This window comes from Pangasianodon hypophthalmus, chromosome 7 (genome assembly GCF_027358585.1).
Source record: "Pangasianodon hypophthalmus isolate fPanHyp1 chromosome 7, fPanHyp1.pri, whole genome shotgun sequence".
NCBI classification, from domain to species: domain Eukaryota; kingdom Metazoa; phylum Chordata; class Actinopteri; order Siluriformes; family Pangasiidae; genus Pangasianodon; species Pangasianodon hypophthalmus.
The window spans coordinates 28766720-28787974 of NC_069716.1; the positions used below are offsets into that span (position 1 = coordinate 28766720).

At 41.4% G+C, this 21255-nt stretch overlaps 1 protein-coding gene across 5 annotated transcripts in view; it reads left to right on the forward strand.

The window, feature by feature from the left end:
* The window catches only part of ntrk3a (neurotrophic tyrosine kinase, receptor, type 3a), a 221640-nt gene that overhangs the window by 16303 nt on the left and 184082 nt on the right, over window positions 1-21255 (forward strand). The window contains exon 1 of one of the 5 annotated variants that reach the window (XM_053235387.1): window positions 12426-12788. The exons of the other annotated variants lie outside the window; for them this stretch is intronic. The gene's annotated coding sequence lies outside the window, so the exon portion shown is untranslated. Of the gene's footprint in view, window positions 1-12425; window positions 12789-21255 lie in introns of those variants that run through there. 5 annotated transcript variants of the gene reach the window in all.

The window sequence follows — 21255 nt, forward strand, 5'->3', positions numbered from 1 at the left end:
GCTTTCAGGTAATCAGACAATAGCTTCAGGCTACAAATGGATTCATAATGACCTGCTTTAAAGGAAAGGCGCTATATTTGAACGCTTTCAGGCATTTCAGGACACGTCTCAAGTGATTTTTAATGTGAAAATCGTGCAGATTTTGAACACATTGTTTGATCGTGCTTATTTTTCCTGTCAGGCTGCTGTCACACTTTCATAGCACACGTTTAAAGTAATCTCACATCAACGTGTCCACTTTTACTCAGCGTTTCCATCGGAGGTCACAGAGGAGCTTCTAAAAATCGAAGAAAGATCAAATTTTCCAGGAAACGTGCAAAGTGACGTCAAGCGCTTTTCTAACTTCTGACCAATCAGATCGCGAGTGCGGTATAGTGAGAGAAACAAACGTGGAGGACGATGTGCTGGAGAAAAACGAGTGATGTTAGTGAGAAAACTAAAAACAACAACCTTTTGTATTGCTGATTATAATAAAGCTAATCTAGAGAGCAAGCTAGGCTAGTTGATTAGCTGATGCTAAGTAGCCTCATGGGAAAAATTCCTAGCGTTCCAACTTTAAAGAGCTCCTACGTTACCATTTTGCTCATGAGGGAAAATCAGCAGTTGCAGTTATCGAATATTGGATAGCATTTTAGCATATACATCTGATCATGCTAGATTTTAGTTAGCATCCCATCCTAATCTTTAACAGGAAGTTGTTAGCACAGTTTATCAGTTACAAAATCAGATTTTAACTAAAACTACTATGCCATTTTAACTATACTGAAAGATTACGGATTTGGAAAATTGAGATGGTAAAATTTTCGTGAATTTCTCTCTGCTCTATTCATTCTTCTTTTTGACTTGCGTTTGCTAGCTAACATTACCTCACTGTGAAGTCGTATTTAGCTTCACTTGAGCTGCACTTAGCCAATCAGAGTGAGTATGCAAATAATATGCAAATGTGTTTCTTGTATGATGTAGAAAAATTCTCTGACTGTGAATGGCGTAAAAATGAAGTGTGAAACATGAAATTTTATGTTCTTACCATAATTTCTCTAATGAATGTATTAGTTTCAGATCAGTTTGTCTTGGCAGCATCCAGAAATTTTCTTGCTCATCGTTGGGAAATTTCCAACGACAGATCCAAACAATCCCATGGTGCACGTGGTCTGACGTTTCTCCAGTTCACACTCACAGATTTAGTTCCTACCTGCAGTTACTGTTTGACGTAAACAAAATAGAAGAAAAACTTCTAACTGTGCTTGCATCTTATCCTGTCTCATTAAATGCGAATTGAGACATTACGAAGAAAAATACATAGCTAGTACAGTTAGCATGGTTTGCTAACATCAGACAAACAGTTTTAACACCGATTAGTTTAGTGTGTTAGTTAATTTGTGTTTAACTAGTTAGCTTTAGAAGCTATATACAGCTATTAACTTTTCTCATCGGAATTACTGAACAAGCCACGCCCACAAAAGACAAACTGCAAGCGACACGAGCGACTTGTCAGCTGCTAGAGTGAACGTAGCGTTATACTGCACTACATAAAATACTGCGCTGTGGTAGTGATCTCAGCATGACGGTTAAACAGACACCGTGACCTTCACACCATTAGGAGATCTTTAAGCCCTGCTGTGTATCTGTGTGTGTGTGTGTGAGACAGGAACCGTCTGGAAGCCATGTTGGATTTTGTGCCTTCATGCATGTCGTGTGGAGAAACAGAGAGGTGCTGAAGGTTATTGTTGTCTGATTAGACTGCACGTTATTTGCCGTCGTGACAGGAAGAGCAGCGTGAACGTTATCACACTCTTCTACAGGTCTTCTGTATGTCTGTGTTCTGCAAAAAAAGGAAAAAGGAGTGATTTAGTTTTCCGTCCTGACTTCCTGCTTTGTCGTTCTCTGATTTGTGTCTTTTCATGGTTTTGACATTTGTATGAATTTAGCTTTGATGATCAGCGTGTTTTTTCACCTCAGTGCTAAATTTCACCACAATTTCTAGCATTCTCAGATATGAAAGTATAAAATATTCGCTGAACCTATTATTCAGAAGCTAAAGGTTTTAATAATATTATCTGGTATTGTTTTACACAAAGTAATTATTTTAGAATGATATGATGGGCAGCGTCTCGAACTCGGTTAAAAGCCAGAAACAAATTATTAATTATTTCTGAACTCTCAGGCTTATGTAACAGATGGACATCCTCATTTATCAGCCTTTTAGATTTTACATCAGATTTAGAAATGTTAAAAAAATAGCACTTACGTGTGTATGTGAGCTGTAAATTGCAAAGCAAATTCAAAGCATGTTTACACTCAGCCACACCCACAAAACTGCATAAAAGACATAATATTCTAGAGAGCTGAATACGACAAGATGGCGACTAAACGGTGAAAGAGCCCCTCTAAGTGCTAAGTGTGCTAAATCTAACAATAATGCAGCTCAGCCACTGCAGCGCTAACTCTTCTTGCTTAATTGAATGGCTAGTCTTATTGGTCTTAATTTACAGATTTGTTTCACAATTGCTTTCTTTCAAACCATTAATACGTGATACAAGAATCTGAGTTTCACGCATTGCTCGTTCCGTTTCCGAGCGAGAAAGTGAATCGACTCTGAATCGACTCACCTGCAGGAAGTGAATCAAACAGCGTTGTGGCGTTTTTCTGTAGATTTTTTTGCAAGCTGCTAAACTGAGCCAAAGCACAGAGCTGTAGCGCTGCAGAAACACCACGTGTTCTGGAGGTTCGGAGAAAATAAACTCTGAATGTGATTCACAAAATGTTTTAAACTCGTTACGCAGACTCTGTGTTCTTCACGCTCGGGGGATTTTTCTGACTCTTATGTTCACATATTTGGTAAAGATTAGTTACGTTTTTTTGTCGCTGAGGAGGGTGGGGCCAGGCTGTGAGGACGCACGCCTGGCCCCTCCCTCCTGCTCATCACACTGACCAATGAATGAAAGCATTTTATGAGTATATTGTAAGCCCCGCCCCCTCATCCCCCTTTGTTTTTTACTTTTTTTTTTATTCCTTTCATTATGTTCACCGAAGTAAACAGCAAATCAATCAGACGAGTCAGTTTCACTCTGATTCAGATCACACAAATGTTATAGTCCAGATGAGATGATAATAATAATGTTTTGTGAAGTTTTAGGATGTTATTTTTAGAGCTAAATTGTTCCTGTTTATGCTGTACTGAAGTACAATGCGGTTCTCAAACTGTTCTCTCAATTAACTGGGATTTACTTCGCGAGAACTGAGAAAAGAAAGCCTTTGTGCTCATATTCCTGCTCACTTTCCTCTCTTCCTCTCTTAATTTGGAGAGGAGACTCTGAGGTTAGTAATTGGTGGACTTCATGCTGCTTCTGAATAAAAAAAAAAATCTAAAGTCAGCTTATTTTTTATGTTCCAACAACAGCTAACGTCTTTTTTTCTTTGTCCACCGATCACAAAGTGTGTTTATTTTAAAAAGCTCGATCGCTGTCTGATGTCTGGGAATGCCTGAAGTGTTGGAAGTGTCAAAAGAAAACTGCAACTCGATTTTCTCCAAATCTCTCATATTAATTTAATATTTTATTACACGCCTGCGCTGTGAATTCGCCGCTCTGACTAACACAGTTCAGATATTTTGCTGCTGAAGCTCGAAGTCGACCTTGAGAGATTAAAAGGCTTATGGTTTATCCTCCCTCGCAAAGTTCAGCATCGTGCGCACTCACAAGAAAGGAGCTTTATCGTTTCCCATAGACGCGACTTCCGTTTATCCACTCGGAAATCAAGCAGACCAGAAAAAATGAGACATGAGTTCCTGATCAACAGTTTTTATTTTATAACTCATCAAAATTCTGTATTTAACAAAAGTATTTCTCAAATTATACAAGTAGAAAGCAGTTTCAGACACGGAAGCCACGCCTCCTTCTCTAAGACTAAGGCACAGAAGCCACACCTCCTTCACTAAGACAAGCACAGAAGCCACACCTCCTTCACTAAGACTAAGGCACAGAAGCCACGCCTCCTTCACTAAGACAAGCACAGAAGCCACGCCTCCTTCACTAAGACAAGCACAGAAGCCACACCTCCTTCACTAAGACAAGCACAGAAGCCACGCCTCCTTCACTAAGACAAGCACAGAAGCCACACCTCCTTCACTAAGACAGAGGCACAGAAGCCACACCTCCTTCACTAAGACAAGCACAGAAGCCACACCTCCTTCATTAAGACAGAGGCACAGAAGCCACACCTCCTTCACTAAGACATGTACAGAAGTCACGCCTCCTTCACTAAGACAGGCACAGAAGCCACACCTCCTTCACTAAGAAATGTACAGAAGCCACGCCTCCTTCACTAAGACAGAGGCACAGAAGCCACGCCTCCTTCACTAAGACATGTACAGAAGCCACACCTCCTTCACAAAGACAGAGGCACAGAAGCCATGCCTCCTTCATTAAGACTAAGACACAGAAGCCACACCTCCTTCACTAAGACTAAGACACAGAAGCCAAGCCTCCTTCACTAAGACTAAGACACAGAAGCCAAGCCTCCTTCACTAAGACTAAGACACAGAAGCCACACCTCCTTCACTAAAACTAAGACACAGAAGCCACGCCTCCTTCACTAAAACTAAGACACAGAAGCCACACCTCCTTCATTAAGACTAAGACAAGCACAGAAGCCACGCCTCCTTCACTAAGACAGAGGCACAGAAGCCATGCCTCCTTCATTAAGACTAAGACACAGAAGCCACACCTCCTTCACTAAGACTAAGACACAGAAGCCACGCCTCCTTCAATAAGACTAAGACACAGAAGCCACGCCTCTTCACTAAGACTAAGACACAGAAGCCTTGCCTCCTTCACTAAAACTAAGACACAGAAGCCACACCTCCTTCACTAAGACTGAGGCACAGAAGCCACGCCTCCTTCACTAAAACTAAGACACAGAAGCCACACCTCCTTCACTAAGACAAGCACAGAAGCCATGCCTCCTTCACTAAAACTAAGACACAGAAGCCACACCTCCTTCACTAAGACTAAGACACAGAAGCCACACCTCCTTCACTAAAACTGAGACACAGAAGCCACACTCCTTCACTAAGACTGAGTCACAGAAGCCACACCTCCTTCTCTAAGACTGAGGCACAGAAGCCACGCCTACTTCACTAAAACTAAGACACAGAAGCCACCACACCTTCACTAAGACTGAGGCACAGAAGCCACACCTCCTTCTCTAAAACTAAGACACAGAAGCCACACCTCCTTTACTAAGACAGAGGCACAGAAGCCACACCTCCTTCACTAAGACAAGCACAGAAGCCACGCCTCCTTCTCCAAGACTGTCACATATGCCACGCCTCCTTCACTAAGAGTGTTGCACAGAGGCCTCGTCTCGGTTACTAAGTCAGGCACAGAGCCCACGCCTCTGTCCACACTTGACTTAGACAGGCACACCGAGGCCACGCCCCCTTTACTGAGACTAAAGTAGGTGGTGAATTATTCGTCTGTCAACACTGAGACCTGCTCATTTTGTGTAGAATTGAACGCAGATCCTGTTGATCTTCTGCAGGTGTGTGTGTTTGTGTGTGTGTGTGTGTGTGTGTGTGTGTGAGCACCAAATAAATGATCTGCCTCATGCACCTGCATAGCAAATAGCTGAGAGCGAGTGAGTCGATACGTCAGAGCATGGATCAGATCTGTACAGAAAATCATTGTTAGCTGCAGACTTACAATCCGAGAACCAACAAGAACCGCTTTTATTTCATCAGCTTTGGAAAAGCGAGTGCAGCATTTCACTCTGCGCATCCTCGTTATTTATTCAGCGGTGTCAAAAGTCTGTTTAACCGCCTGTCAGAAGTACTGAAGTTTTTATTTAGGCATGCATCGATACTGACGAAGAACGTCTCCAGACGACGCTAGGTGAGTGAAAATAACTTCTGCTCCAGTGTGTTGCTCTTGACGATCAGCCGCTATTGGTCATTCACGACGAAGGATTCTGATGCAACGGAAACAAAAACGTTCTTTACTTACAGCTGTACTGAAACGATTTTCCTGAAGTGAATCAAAAATCCGGAACAAAACCCTACTCTAACCCTACTAACTAACGTAGCTATGCTAATGAAGCTAATGCACTTCATTTTAGAATCAACTCAGTGATGTTATAAAGATCGAGTCCGCACACGTGTGCACTTTTCAGGGCCACTGTTTAAAACAGAAAAACATAAACCGAGCTAAATAAAATGTTCTGTGACGTCCGTGAAGTAGGTTATTGAGACACAGTACCCAGACACTGTACTCAAACACAGTGCCCGGCTGCTGTACCCAAACACTGTACCCAACACTATACCCAAACACTGTACCCAAACACTGTACCCAGATGCTGTACCCAACACTGTACCCAAACACTGTACCCAAACACTGTACCCAAACACAGCACCCAGATGCTGTACCCAAACACTGTACCCAAACACTGTACCCAAACACAGCACCCAGACCCTGTACCCAAACACAGCACCCAGACACTGTACTCAAAAACAGTACCCAGATGCTGTACCCAGACGCTGTACTCAAACGCTGTACCCAAACACAGTACTCAGACACTGTACCCAAATGCTGTACCCAACACCGTACCCAGACGCTGTACTCAAAAACAGTACCCAGATGCTGTACCCAAATGCTGTACCCAACACTGTACCCAGACGCTGTACCCAGACACTGTACCCAAATGCTGTACCCAAACGCTGTACCCAAACACAGTACCCAGATGCTGTACCCAAACGCTGTACCGAGACGCTGTACCCAAACGCTGTACCCAGACACTGTACCCAGACACTGTACTCAAAAACAGTACCCAGATGCTGTACCCAAACGCTGTACCCAAACACAGTACCCAGACGCTGTTCTCAGAGTCTGTACTCAAACACAGTACCCAGATGCTGTACCCAGACGCTGTACTCAGACGTTTTACCCAGATATTTAATGAAGCAATTTGCATAAAACAAACTGGAAATAAGAAACATGTAAGACGAGTATTATGAGCTATTTTGCATATTATGTGTAATCTTGTCATATTTTAAAATTCCTAATAAATATGTTGAGAATCTGCTTCCTGTCCTTGCTTTCACATCCATTAGAGTTTCGATTTTTTTTATTAATTTCAATTACTGTGTGTTTAGTTTAGATTTTTTATATTAATTACTATTAGAGAGAGAGTGTGTGTGTGTGTGTGTGTGTGTGTGAGAGAGAGACAGTTTCTCCCACCTCCTGCCTTTACCTTCAGTTTATCTCTGTCATCCTGAGAGAGTGTGTCTGTCTACTCAGTCTTATGGTTACATAACAATGCGTGTGTGTGTGTGTGTGTGTGTGTGTGTGTGTGTGTGTGTGTGTGTGCGTGTGTGTGCATGTGTTTGTGTTTGTGTTAGACTGAGGGTGTTGTCAATCAGAGCCAAGCTCCCACACTAAGTAGGTTTCCATTTTGTAAATGAATTCTGTTGAGTATTTTGAAGAGATAAAAAGTGATGTCATCACACACAAGGCCAATCACACACACGGTCATGTGTCACTCAGACAAAAGTCACACCTGTCACACACCCGTCACACACCTGTCACACACCTGTCACACACCTGTCACACACCTCTCATTCACACACTGATTTAAAATAAACGAAACAATTCTCTTTTAAGTGGAATCTGTTTGATAAATCTGCTAATCCATACCTCTCTCTTTTTCTTCTGCCCCAGGCCATACCTCTCTCTTTTTCTTCTGCCCCAGGCCATACCTCTCTCTTTTTTTTTTGTCCCAGGCCATACCTCTCTCTTTTTTTTTTGCCCCAGGCCATACCTCTCCTTTTTTCTTCCCCAGGCCATACCTCTCCTTTTTTTTTTGCCCCAGGCCATACCTCTCCTTTTTTCTGCCCCAGGCCATACCTCTCTCTTTTTCTGCCCCAGGCCATACCTCTCTCTTTTTTTTTTGCCCCAGGCCATACCTCTCCTTTTTTTTGTCCCAGGCCATACCTCTCCTTTTTTTTTTGTCCCAGGCCATACCTCTCCTTTTTTCTGCCCCAGGCCATACCTCTCTCTTTTTCTGCCCCAGGCCATACCTCTCTCTTTTTTTTGCCCCAGGCGATACCACTCCTTTTTTGTTTTTTTGTCCTGGGCCGTTTCCTTTTTAACTATTTTTGACACGCCTCCTTACCACCGTCAGCCAGTCAGAGCGCACTGAGTATACTGAGCTGATCGGAGTGGAGAAATATCAGATTCGTTTCTTTCTAATAAAAGCAACTAAAACTTCTTTCATTTCACTGGGAAGTGACTGAACGGTCGTTTGATCTCTCACTTGGTTGTAGGATTCCTTCAGGCGAAGATCCATTAAAGGTTAAAGTGTGAAGAAGAAAATAATTATCACCAGGTTAACACATACACCCTTTGAAAAAATGTTCTTTAAGGGTTCACTGGATAATTGAGGGTTCTGAACCTCCAAAAAATGTTTCTTTCTGATAGGAAACCACTTTGTTGTAGGGTTCTGTGTAGAACCTTCCACTAGAGGAATGACTGAAGGATCCTTCAGGGTTGTAACTGTTTAAATTTGTTTGTATTTTCACTGAAACCTAATTGTAGATGGGAATCAGCAGCACTGCGGCTATAAAATGTACAAAAAAATAGTTGCCTGGGTGACGCTCTGTGACTCTGCAGGTTCTGCTCGATTGTATCGATCGTGTTCTCCAGCCAAGGCATGCATCTCAGTTCCAAGCTGAGCTAAAGATGGATCCAAGCTGTTTTTGTTTCATAATGAAAAGTTTCAAGCTGACTAACAGGTGCCGTGTCGCTGCCGTGCTGCTGCCGCGTCCCGTTTCTGACGTTCTGACGTTCTTGCTGGACCGCAGCGGGTTCTAATTGCTCCTCGAACAGCTCGAGTCGGGGAGAAGCGGTCACGCTGAACGCTGTGAGCTGCGTCCTGTGTGGGCTTTTAACGCTCTCGTGTGCGTGTCTGCTCCTCTGAGCTGAGAGATGAATCACGATAACGTTCCTCCGTGCTGACTCATTTTCTGTAGGAGTCTGAATATTCTCGCTTATTTTTATTCTCCCCCAACACACACACACACACACACACACACACAAACACACACACACACAGCCGCTGTGTTAGTCACACAGGACAATGAGATGTTATTCCACACGTCTGAACTTTTCTTTAAAAAGCCAAGAGAACAAAGTCACGCTGTTTGCCCTTCTGAACCGCTTTCATGCAGCAGCACTTGAAAATAAAGATTCTGCTTATTTCCACGGAAGTGCACTGAAAACGGAAGTTTGTTCATTAAATCCGTAATTAAACAAAACATGACACACAGACTACACTTAGCATCTGCCTGCTGTAGCTACTGATGATCTCAGAACTTCCCAAACTTAGTTCTCCTCTCAGATAAACTCTGACTGCTGGACAGTGGGATAGAGATCAGAAACTGTGACGGATATGAACTGTTTCTCCTCCAGCTATCAATGAAGACACAGTGCTAATGCTAAGACAGCACAGACATTGCCGCCTAGCTAACTAGCTTTATCAGCTAAGAGGCTGTTGATTATCTTCCATTTTAGCAGCACATTCTGCAGTGTTTTATTCCTCTTATTCCACAGCAGTTTACCAACAATTAAATTTTTTTTTCATTACATCATTTTATTCAACCACACCGTACATTTTATCCATTTACAGTTATATTTACTCCTCTGTGTGTGTGTGTGTGTGTGTGTGTGTGTGTGGTAAGAGTGTGAATTTACACGAGGCTTCTGATTGGCCAGTAAACAAACAATCAAATAAACAAATAAATAAATAGAAAGAGGAAAAGAAAAAGACTATAATGAATATATTCTATTCTATGAAGACTGAAAGAAAGAAAGAATGATAAAGAAAGAACATACAAAGAAAATTGAGTGACTCTTCAGCGTGTGGTTCCATGGAGTGTGAGTTTAAGCGAGGCTTCTGATTGGCCAATAAATACATTAATTTTAACAAACAAACAAACAAACAAATAAATGAAAGAGGAAAAGAAAAATAATATAAAGAATATATTCTATTCTATAAAGAATGATAGATAGAAAGAAAGAACATAAAAAGAACGATGAGTGACTCTTCAGTGTGTGGTTCCATGGAGTGTGAGTTTAAGCGAGCCTTCTGATTGGCCAATAATAAAATGAATTTAAATAAATAGATAGATAGATAGAGAGAAAAATAAATAAATAACCAAGGAAAGACAGGGAAAAGAAATAAAAGGAAAGACTTCTCGATCAGCTTCTGTAACAGAAACGTTAAAATAAATAAAGTAAATACATCAAAAATGAAAAAAATGGCTCTACGAGCATCCGAGGTTACGAGATTTGGACTGAATTATTCCTGCTTGTCTCTCGGTCGCGTGTCCTGGGATTTTCCGCTCCTTCGTCGCTTCTGCAGTGGGAGTTAATCGATGCTGGCTGGTTCTTGACGCTCCTCACCTTCTGTGGTCTCGGGTTCAAGCTGAATGTGATCAGAGCTTAATTTGCCATAATTAAGGTTTAACATACGAGCAATGAAGAGCGAGCATGGATCTTTAGCTCGTGTCCTCACGCCATAGGTGCAGTGGGATATCTCGCTTTAATTAATTCCTAATTGCTTTGGAAACTCGGAGAACTCAGCACGAGAACCGTTTCCTAAATAATTACAACTCCGCCACCCGACGGGATGTTTCACACGGGTAATTGGATTTTGATTTAAATGACTTTTTTAAATATGTACGCCTAAAGAGCGGGGCGAGAAACGCCGTAAGAACGCTTAGACATTAGGCAACGTGTTTACGTTTAATTCAGCTTGTATTGTAGGGATTTAGAATATGCGCTAAGAAGTGTGGAAATATTTCCAAGCCATCCTTTTAGACTTTATCAAAGTAGTGATTTAAATTTTCATTTCTTTTCATTTCAGTATAAACGGCCCCCATGGACATGAAGCCCTGAAGTCTTTGCACTTTTTACACAACTCTGATGCTCTGATGGGTAAAAATGGGCTGAACATGGTGTCTTTGACAGATTTTTGACAGAAATCGCCATGGCAACAACAACAACAACCAAAAAATTCTGATTGTTTGAAATGCTGTGATGTCATGGTGGTGTTGCGCTTTCCTCGATACACTTCTTTGCTTGATCACGTTCATTAGAGTGAATTAAGCCACGCCCCTAACGTTACATAAAAGAATAAATTATATATATATAATTATTTTTAAAATTTTGTTCCACTTTTAAGAAGAGTGTTGTATAAACATGACGGTGCAGCAGAGGCCGAGCCGAAAGCCAGGCTGAGCATCTTACAGCTTTCTGAGGTGTGGAGAGAATGCGGAAGGGGTGATGGAAAGATGAAAAGATTCTGCTGAAAGAGAGTTTCAGACAAGAGAGAGAGAGAGAGAGAGAGCGAGAGAGAGAGAGAGATTGAGAGACAGAAACCCATACATAAAACAAGAAAGAAAAGCCTGCATGATAGCGGAGCTCGAGTGACTTGGTATCCATTCGCAATGAGAGATGCAATGAGAAAAAGAGAGTGAGAGAGAGAGAGAGAGAGAGAGAGAGAGCGACAGAGAGGGGTCGAGAAATGACAAGCATGAGAGGGAGATGCAGTGTGAGAAAAAGAGTCGGAGACAGAGAGAGAGAGAGAGAATGGATGGAAAGAAAGAAAGAAAGAACAAAGGACAGACCCTGATGCATGATAGTTGTGTTCCAAAAGAAAGAAAGAAAGACAATGATAGAGCACCAAAAAAATTATAGTGATAGCGAGTGAGTAAGAGACAGAGAAAGTATGAAAAGTGAGAGAGCAGTAGTGAGAGACAAAGAAAGAGTGAGAGAGAGAGTGAGAGAGAGAGAGAGAGAGCACACATTAAAAAGGAAAAGCTGCTAGAGACTCTCAGTCCTGTGCGAATAAAAAGATTTTGTAATGTAGTTTATCATTTTCCTCGACTGAGCCACAGGAGCGCAGTGTAGCGAGCTAACTACAACACACTTAATATACTGTGGCTAATGACAACATCGTATGCTAGTTGTGGAAGGCTAGTAGACTAGTCATGGAAGGTTAGTAGACTAGTTCTGGAAGGCTAGTAGATTGAATATGGAAGGCTAGTAGGCCAGTTATGGAAGGCAAGTAGTTTGGTTCTGGAAGGCTAGTAGGCTAGTTCTGGAAGGTTAGTAGACTAGTTCTGGAAGGCTAGTAGGTTGGTTATGGAAGGCTAGTAGGCTAGTTCTGGAAGGCTAGTAGATTGACTATGGAAGGCTAGTAGGGTAGTTATGGAAGGCTAGTAGGCCAGTTATGGAAGGCAAGTAGTTTGGTTCTGGAAGGTTAGTAGACTAGTTCTGGAAGGCTAGTAGATTGAATATGGAAGGCTTGTAGGTTGGTTATGGAAGGCTAGTAGGCTAGTTCTGGAAGGCTAGTAGATTGAATATGGAAGGCTAGTAGGGTAGTTATGGAAGGCAAGTAGTTTGGTTCTGGAAGGCTAGTAGGCTAGTTCTGGAAGGCTAGTAGGCTAGTTCTGGAAGGCTAGCAGGCTAGTTCTGGAAGGCTAGTAGGCTAGTTCTGGAAGGCTAGTAGATTGAATATGGAAGGCTTGTAGGTTGGTTATTGAAGGCTTGTAGGTTGGTTATGGAAGGCTAGTAGGCTAGTTCTGGAAGGCTAGTAGGCTAGTTATGGTAGCCTGCATTTCAGACTGCAGTCAAACCAGCTGCAGTAGAAGCAGAAGTTTGTGCTATCTGTCCTTCACGTGGGAAAAGGCTGCTGTACTGTGAGACGTGTTCATGGATCCAGCTGTGGATAGTGTGAGTCAGTAGTGCACTACAATCCGGGTCACTATTATTTCACTATTATTTCTTCTGTTAAGTTCATGTGGACTAAATGAAGGCCTTGTGTGAGCCATCTAGTTAGCCACTATTTTCCCATTTCAGTTACATCGACAAGCAGAAGCAAAAAAACAGACAAATTATTGAAATCCAGTTAATTAGCATGAATTTCCTACCGATGTTTTCAGTCATTTTCTCCTCTTCTGCTTTTTCCTTTTTGCGTTTTTCCAAGACAGAGATCTTCTTTGTGATGTTAATTACCTGTTCTTTCACACCTGCGGCTGCATGGTGAGCCTCTTCCATCAATGATAGTAAAGTGTGCTTTTTTTTGCATATCTATTTTAAAAATCATGAAGCGAGTGCTTATAGCAAGAAACGGCGCTGCATTCGGGTCTAAAATATTAAATGCTGAAGACCAAAATGATCGAAAGTCAAAGTCATTTCTGAACATTATTCTTGACATTTCCACAATGGACGTTGTTTAGTTTTGTTGCATGATGCAAGGAGATCAAATAATATGTCTTAAAAAGTCATTCACTGGAGAGTGGCACAAAAATATTCATTTTCAATCATTTTTTTAAAATTTGTGTAGAAACTTAGGGAAGACAGGCTGCATTTAGCCAAGCGAGTCTACACTCCATTTTGATATTCAGGATGAGTCAAAGCACGCCTCCTCACACCTCCTCACATCCCCAAACCTCCTCACCTTCTCTCCTCCCCAGGCCTCCTCACGCCTCCTCACACCTCCCCAAATCTCCTCACATCTTCTCACCTCCTCACAACTCCTCACATCTCCTCACCTCCCCAAACCTCCTCACACCTCCTCACATCCCCAAACCTCCTCACCTTCTCTCCTCCCCAGGCCTCCTCACACCTCCTAACGCCTCCCCAAACCTCCTCACACCTCCCCAAATCTCCTCACATCTTCTCACCTCCATTCACCTCCCCAAACCTCCTAACACCTCCCCAAACCTCCTCACATCTTCTCACCTCCTCACAACTCCTCACATCTCCTCACCTCCCCAAACCTCCTCACACCTCGTAACACCTCCCCAAACCTCCTCACACCTCCTCACATCTTCTCACCTCCATTCACCTCCTCACACCTACCCTTACCTCCTCAAACCTCCTCACACCCCATCACACCTCCTCACATCTCCTTACACCTCCCCAAACCTCCTCACACCTCCTCACATCTTCTCACCTCCATTCACCTCCTCACACCTACCCTTACCTCCTCAAACCTCCTCACACCCCATCACACCTCCTCACATCTCCTTACACCTCCCAAAACCTCCTCACACCTCCATTCACCTCATCACACCTCCTCAACTCCTCACACCTACCCCCACCTCCTAACACCTCCATTCACCTCCTCACACCTCCTCATCTCCTCACACCTCCTCAATTCCTCACTTTTCCAAACCTCCTCACACCTACCCCACCTCCTAACACCTCCATTCACCTCCTCACACCTCCTCAACTCCTCACACCTCCTCAATTCCTCACTTTTCCAAACCTCCTCACACCTACCCCACCTCCTAACACCTCCATTCACCTCCTCACACCTCCTCAACTCCTCACACCTCCTCAATTCCTCACTTTTCCAAACCTCCTCACACCTACCCTCACCTCCTCACATCTCCTCACATCTCACCTTATCACATATCCTCATGCCATCAGTAGCAGTGGCCAAAAATAACTTGTATGAATAATGCAGAAGAGAGACTAGCCTCGGTGAGACCAGGACCCAGCAGAGGGGTCTAATGAGACATGCAAGTCTCTCTCTCTCTCTGTCTCTCTCTCTCTCTCTCTCACACACACACACACACACACACACACACGCACACAAACACACACACACACACACACACACACACATGCACGCACATAATAACGTCGATATGGTGTAGGAGTAAATGTACAAAGATAAACATATCTTTGGCAAGCACACTTAGAAAACAAATGAACCCGGAGCTGGTGCTTAAAATAACAAGCCTAAAACATTTTGTGTTCTCTATCCAACTTTTTTTTTTATTTTTATTTTTTTTCCCTTGTTGTTTGGTCTATCATATCACCGCTCTCGAAGATATTTCTACGATACTCGATATTTGTGTTTCCGAACAAATTGCCAGCGATAATCCTTTTATATCCTTTTTGATAACACTTTATTTTAATGTCTATAAAATCTTTTTTTTAATATATTATAATAAATAAATATTTAAAACTGAAAAGGACAACAAAAATATTAAATCTAAAAATTGTAAACATTTTTCAGTTTAAAGATTCAAATCAGCTGCTTCAAATAAGTTTGTAATTATATTAATAAATAATAATAAACATAATTTATCACGATATGGATATGATCTGGAATTTACTGAACTCCTGCAGCACTTCATCACTGTGATTTTGGCTCAGTTACATTTATGATGTTTAGGTAAATGAATTTCCAGAGTTTTCCATTCACGGTGTGTGTGTGTGAGATGTTGTAAATTCCATGCACATCTAAACACCTGACTGATCTTTCACACACACACTCCAACACGAGTCTGACGATCGAATTCATCCAAAAGGACAAGACTGTTTTACGCCGCTGAGCCCAGGCAGGCGTTTTCATCGCGGTGGTTATAATATTTCTGAGAGAGTTTCCTGGCTGCTTTCATCACTAAGCCCTTCTCTGGCCTCGTCTCAAACCGCCCTTAACCTCAAATCCTCACTCCACTCCTGTTTCTTTCATTACATGGCTCCAAGACTTGGCAACCTGCTTGTTTTTTTTCCTCTTTTCTTTCAGGATTGAAGTGCAGCTTTTCAGCCAGGCCGTAATCCGCTTTGAGGAAGTGAAACACGGTTGTTGTTTTTTTACTCCTCCTTTCTTGTAGAGCGGAAAAGGAACAAATATGTCGTCTAGAGAAACATGTGTTGAAGAAGAAAGAAAGAGCGCGAGTCTCGGTTTCTGTTAGCATTCTCACAGGGAGCAGAGGCGTTATTTATGAAATGTCAAAGAACACAGTGAAAGTGTAGAGTGTAAAAGTGTAAAGAATGTGTAAAGGGCATGTGTAAAGTCCAAAGGAAGGTGTTAATAATGAGAAAAGTGTAGAGGATGTGTAAAGTGTAAAGGAGATATAAAAGATCTGGTGAGTGTTAAGGAATCTGTAAAGTGTAAAGTATTTGAAGTTTAAAGGATGTGCCAACTGTAAATGATGTGTACTGATGAAATGTGTAAAGGATGTATAAAGTGTAAAGGATGTGTAGTGTTAAGGGCATATCAAGTGTAAAGGCCAGGTAAAAGAGGTGTAATGTGTAAAGGTGTATAAAGGATGTGTAAAGTGTAAAAGAGCGGTTAAGTTATGTAAAGTTTAAAGGGTGTAAAAGATGTATGCTGTTGAACTGTATACTGTGAATTTTAAAGGATGCGTAAAGTGGAAAGGACATGTAAAGTGTAAAAGGTGTGTAAACTGTAAAGGGTGTTTAAAATAATGTATAAAGTGTAAGAGTAAGTGTAAATTGTAAATTGTAAGTGTAAATTGTAAAGGATTTTGAGAGTTAAGGAAAACTGTGAAGGATGTGTGAAGTTTAAAGAATGAATAAAGTGTACAGGAGAAGTGTTAAAGGCATGTAAAATGTGAAGGATGTAAAGTGAAAAGGGAATATAAGTCAAAAGGATGTTAAACGGATTTGCATTGTGTAAAGGACATACAGTATAAAGTGTAACGGATGTGTCAAATGTACAGAAGTGTGTAAAGGAGCTGTGAAGTCTAAAGGATGTGTAAAGACAGATGGAATATGTTAAGGACATGTAAGATGTAGAGGATGTGTAAAGTGTAAAGTAATGGGTAAAAGTATAAAGCAATGTGTAAAGTGTAAGGGATGTGTCAAGTGTAAAAGAATGTGTAAAGTGTAAAGGGTGTGTAAAGTCAGATGGAATTTGTACAGGATGTGTAAGTGTAAATGTAAAGTGTAAAAGAATGTGTAAAGTGTAAAGGGTGTGTAAAGTCAGATGGAATTTGTACAGGATGTGTAAGTGTAAATGGAAATGTAAAGTGTAAAGGAATGTGTAAAGTGTAAAGGGTGTGTAAAGTGTAAAGGGTGTGTAAAGTCAGATGGAATTTGTACAGGATGTGTAAGTGTAAATGTAAAGTGTAAAGGAATGTGTAAAGTGTAAAGGAATGTGTAAAGTGTAAAGGGTGTGTAAAGTCAGATGGAATTTGTACAGGATGTGTGAGTGTAAATGGAAATGTAAAGTGTAAAGGAATGTGTAAAGTGTAAAGGATGCTTGGCTACCTTTTAAATATAATTGGATTGTTGCTACATGAAGGTTGGTTTGTTTGAGTGATGGTGTAGGCTCAGTCTCAGACATGTGCTCATTAGAATATTAGGCCACACCCCTTTATACAGCTTAAAGAATTTAGCAGATGTCTGAGAAGTCTTTTATTGCATATCTTTTTTTTTTAAATTCATCCAAAGCTGGATGTGTGGTATGGTATGATCACATAAAAATGCACTTAACCTTTACTGTACTGAAGATTAGATGTGAGTGTAAAACTATAATTTGTCTTTTTGTGAACCGTTTGCTGCCTCTGTTCTGTAGACATGGCTGTATTTTGCTCCAGACGAAAAATACTCAAGAAAATCCCCTCCTCGTCGGCGGGGTTGTCTCGCGTTCCCGTCTGCGTCTTAATCTGAATCAACACGCAGTAATAGACGCAATTTATGTGTCACCATAATGCACGCAGAACGGAGAATTTAGTGCATGCGTATGCCGTGTGGCAATAACGCCACAGATTGGGTTTATGAAATGCAATTCTTCACTGCACTTTATGAGTCTGAGAGAGAGAGAGAGAGAGAGAGAGACGTGTGTTTGCTGAAATACTTGCTTTGCAAAGCCTTGTATTTACACTTGCAGTCTGTCATCGGTGTGTGTGTGTGTGTGTGTGTTGGGGGGACGTTAAATAGGAATCAGTATGGGTGTTATCGTTCAAGTCACGTCTCAGTTACGAGGGATTTGTCTTGGCAGAAGCTCAAACTGACACAAACTATAGAACAAGCAACAATTATAAATAAATAAATAAGGAGTTAAACACTGTGGTGTCGTTCTGTTACAGGAAAATCATCAACGCCAGAATGTGACCTGACCCGAAGTTGATTATTTTTCCCCTGAGTATCCAGAGTTGTTTTATTTCTCTTATACTACAACCATCTTTTATCCGTTTATAATTACTTTTATACTCACATTATAAACCTTGGTGGACGAGAGAAGACACACCCTTGACACAAGAGCCAATCATTTCTGATTCCTCACTTTATGATGTCATAACTAATTTGCATGTAATTAAGAAAATCTTGCTGTTACTCTTTGAATCCTGAAGCAGAAATTAATTTTGCTTTTGTTATTTGCTAGTTTTAATGCAGGATTAGAGAAATAGACACAGCAGTGTGTGTGTGTGTGTGTTTGTGTGTGTGTGTGTGTGTGTAAGAGAGTGAGTGCATGTGAAACACCTGTTCATCTCACCTCCCACCTTGACTCTGTCTTTGTCAATTTATCTCTGCCATCCTGAGAGGAGTGTGTCTGTCTACCTGCTCTCATGGTTACGTAATGGTGTGTGTGTGTGTGTGTGTGTGTGTGTGTGTGTGTGAGTGTGAGGGTGGTAGTCAATGCGAGCTGTCAATCAAAGGCAAGCTTCCACAGTGCTGATTCCCTTGTTAGTCCAGAGGAACGATCGATCATTCAATGACGCTTCACACTCCGTCTCTGTGCCATGGAGATTCACGACCCCTCACACACACACACACACACACACACACACACACACACATACACACACAATTGCAAAAACCGTGTGTGTTTGTGTGTGTGATGCTACCAGATGGAGTCCCTCTTCATTTCTTGCTGATAACGGGTCTGTCATGAGTTATTGACTTCCACCCACCACTCATATGCACACACACACACACACACACACACACACACACACGTTAGTCTACTATGATGGGAAGGTTGTTTGTCTTCGCTGTAACCATAGAGGCAGAAAATCACAGGAATTTGCGCTGTTTGCGCGACGTCACATCACATACAGATGAATTATCCCTTAAACTGCAACACTGAAATATCGGCCATGAAATATTTTGCATTCAATAATTCACAATTCTCCTCGTATTCACTCACTAACTCATTTTTCTCCAGCATTATTTGCCCTCCATGTTTGGAGGGCAAATAAGCACTTGACAAAAACCACTTGACATACAGTAATTCTTTTTTCAACATTTGGAAGCTTTGCTGTAACAAAAAAAAAAAAAAAAAACACTTACATGTAAAACTATAAGTGAGTTTTGAGTAAACAGGTTTTCTGTTCAGGAAAACATGTCAAAACCTCTGTCACGTCCGTAGAGTTAAAAAATAGTGCTCTGGTCACATGATCATGTTCTTTTGTGAAGAGCCTGCGGCATTACCAACACGGGAATCATCTACACTTAAGAAGTGACTGATAGACCGATAGCTCTGAATCGCAATAATCAACGTGTCACTTAATAACTGCAATAAAGAGCTCTTCAGTAGCTTTCAAATGACAACAACCGCACGCTTCTGTGATCTACTGTGCTCGAGAAAGAGGCCGCAGAAAACGGGCATTTTAGACGACTTTGGAGCTCTATTTCCAGCTACTATGGAGGTCATTATGCTTCAATCCATCAAACATATAGAGTCATATAGAGTTAAAAAAAAATTTGCATATTCTACTCATTATACCGCTGGTTATTTTTTTCAGTTTTTGGACGCCATGTTGCTAACAACACGACAGCTCGACTTATATAACAGACAACTACACGAGTACAATCTTCTATATTTGAACTCTATGGTCATGTCTTATACAGTATATAGCTTAATAATTTATTTGTCATAGAGTCAGACTCTATGTTTAAATCACATCTTGTCGAAGAGATCCGTGGCTTAACGGGGAATCCCGATTGTAAAGTGTAGCTTTACAGTTTAGCAGTAAAAAATGTTCTTATTTGCTATTATTTTGCTTGCATTACAAACCAGTTCTCCGCAGAAGCTTTGTATTTTTATTTATTCACTGTTTCAGGATGGACGTTTCCAGCAAGACCTTTTATCTAATCTACATGTTATTGTGTTATATATGCCATCTCAGTAGCAATACGAGGCTGTTCAGATCTTTGGTATTTTTTATTTGTTGAGCTATGTTGTGTAGTTATATGACAATTTAAGGTCCTTGAGCATCATTTAGTCCCAAAATCAAGAGTCTGTTTGTTCTTTTCTGTTTGTTGTGTTTATTTTGAAGAGTGGTACTGCTGAGATTTGGACTGGATTTGGACTTGTTCTTAGTGAAATGCAAATAGTTGTTGTTGTACTGTGTTATACTTTGTTTTGGTACCAAAAATACTCCTAAGGCTTTTGGCAACCCATGACACGACACCAAAGTGTAGGACATCATTTTCCACTGTGAGAAGTTAGTGTAAGTTTTTTTTTACACCATCATGGGATGCGTCTGGCCTTAGGAGAGTTCAGGACTACTCCTATACAAGGTCTGTTTACAGAAGCCGGGGAGCCATCTCTCCAGAACTGGCGTCTGAAACTGGCCTTACGGTATGCAAGCGAACTCAAGGCAAACCAAAATAACAAAGCTTTCCTACCGTCTTTCAACCGAATCATCTTCATTTATATGAAGCCAGACCTGAATATATCACACCATTTGGCATATGGATTAAACCACATTCAGAGAATCTGAATACTAATCTGGACAACTGAAAACAGTTAACCCATTATTGCCCTGTTCCTCCCTGGGTTCTGAAAAATCCAACCATTGCCTTGGCATTGACCCAGCACAAAAAGACAGAAACACATCCAAAGGAATACCAGCAGTAATTCTTAGAGCTAAGGTGTAGACTCCCACTCCACAAAACTGCATTCACAGACTGATGAAAAAACAGATAACAGCGTATCGGCAGCAGCGGTGATCAGGGATCAACATTATGGCAGCCGAATTCCAGGACAAAGCTCCATCTTTACAGCTGAGGCTCGGGCCCTTCTCCTAGCCCTGGAAAATATAGAAAAGGACCAAGAGCAGAACTGCCTAATCTTCCACAGAATCAAAGACATGCCTCCAAGCGCTCGAGTCCATAAAGACCAACCACCCCATAATCGTCACCGCTTTATCGAAAGTAGATCTATTACAGAAGGAAAACTTCTACATCCTCTTCTGCTGGGTCCCAGGACACGTTGGTCTGGCAATGAGAGAGCAGACACGGCTGCTCTGGAAATCTCTGACTGCCGAATCCCACCTTCTGACTTCTGACTATTAATAAGTTCCTACATCTCTAACGAGTGGCATACGGAATGAGACGAAAGCAACAATAATAAACTCTGTGAAATAAACCCCAGTATAAAAAGATGATCATCTCCTAACTTTAAGTCTAGGCACGACCAAGTTGT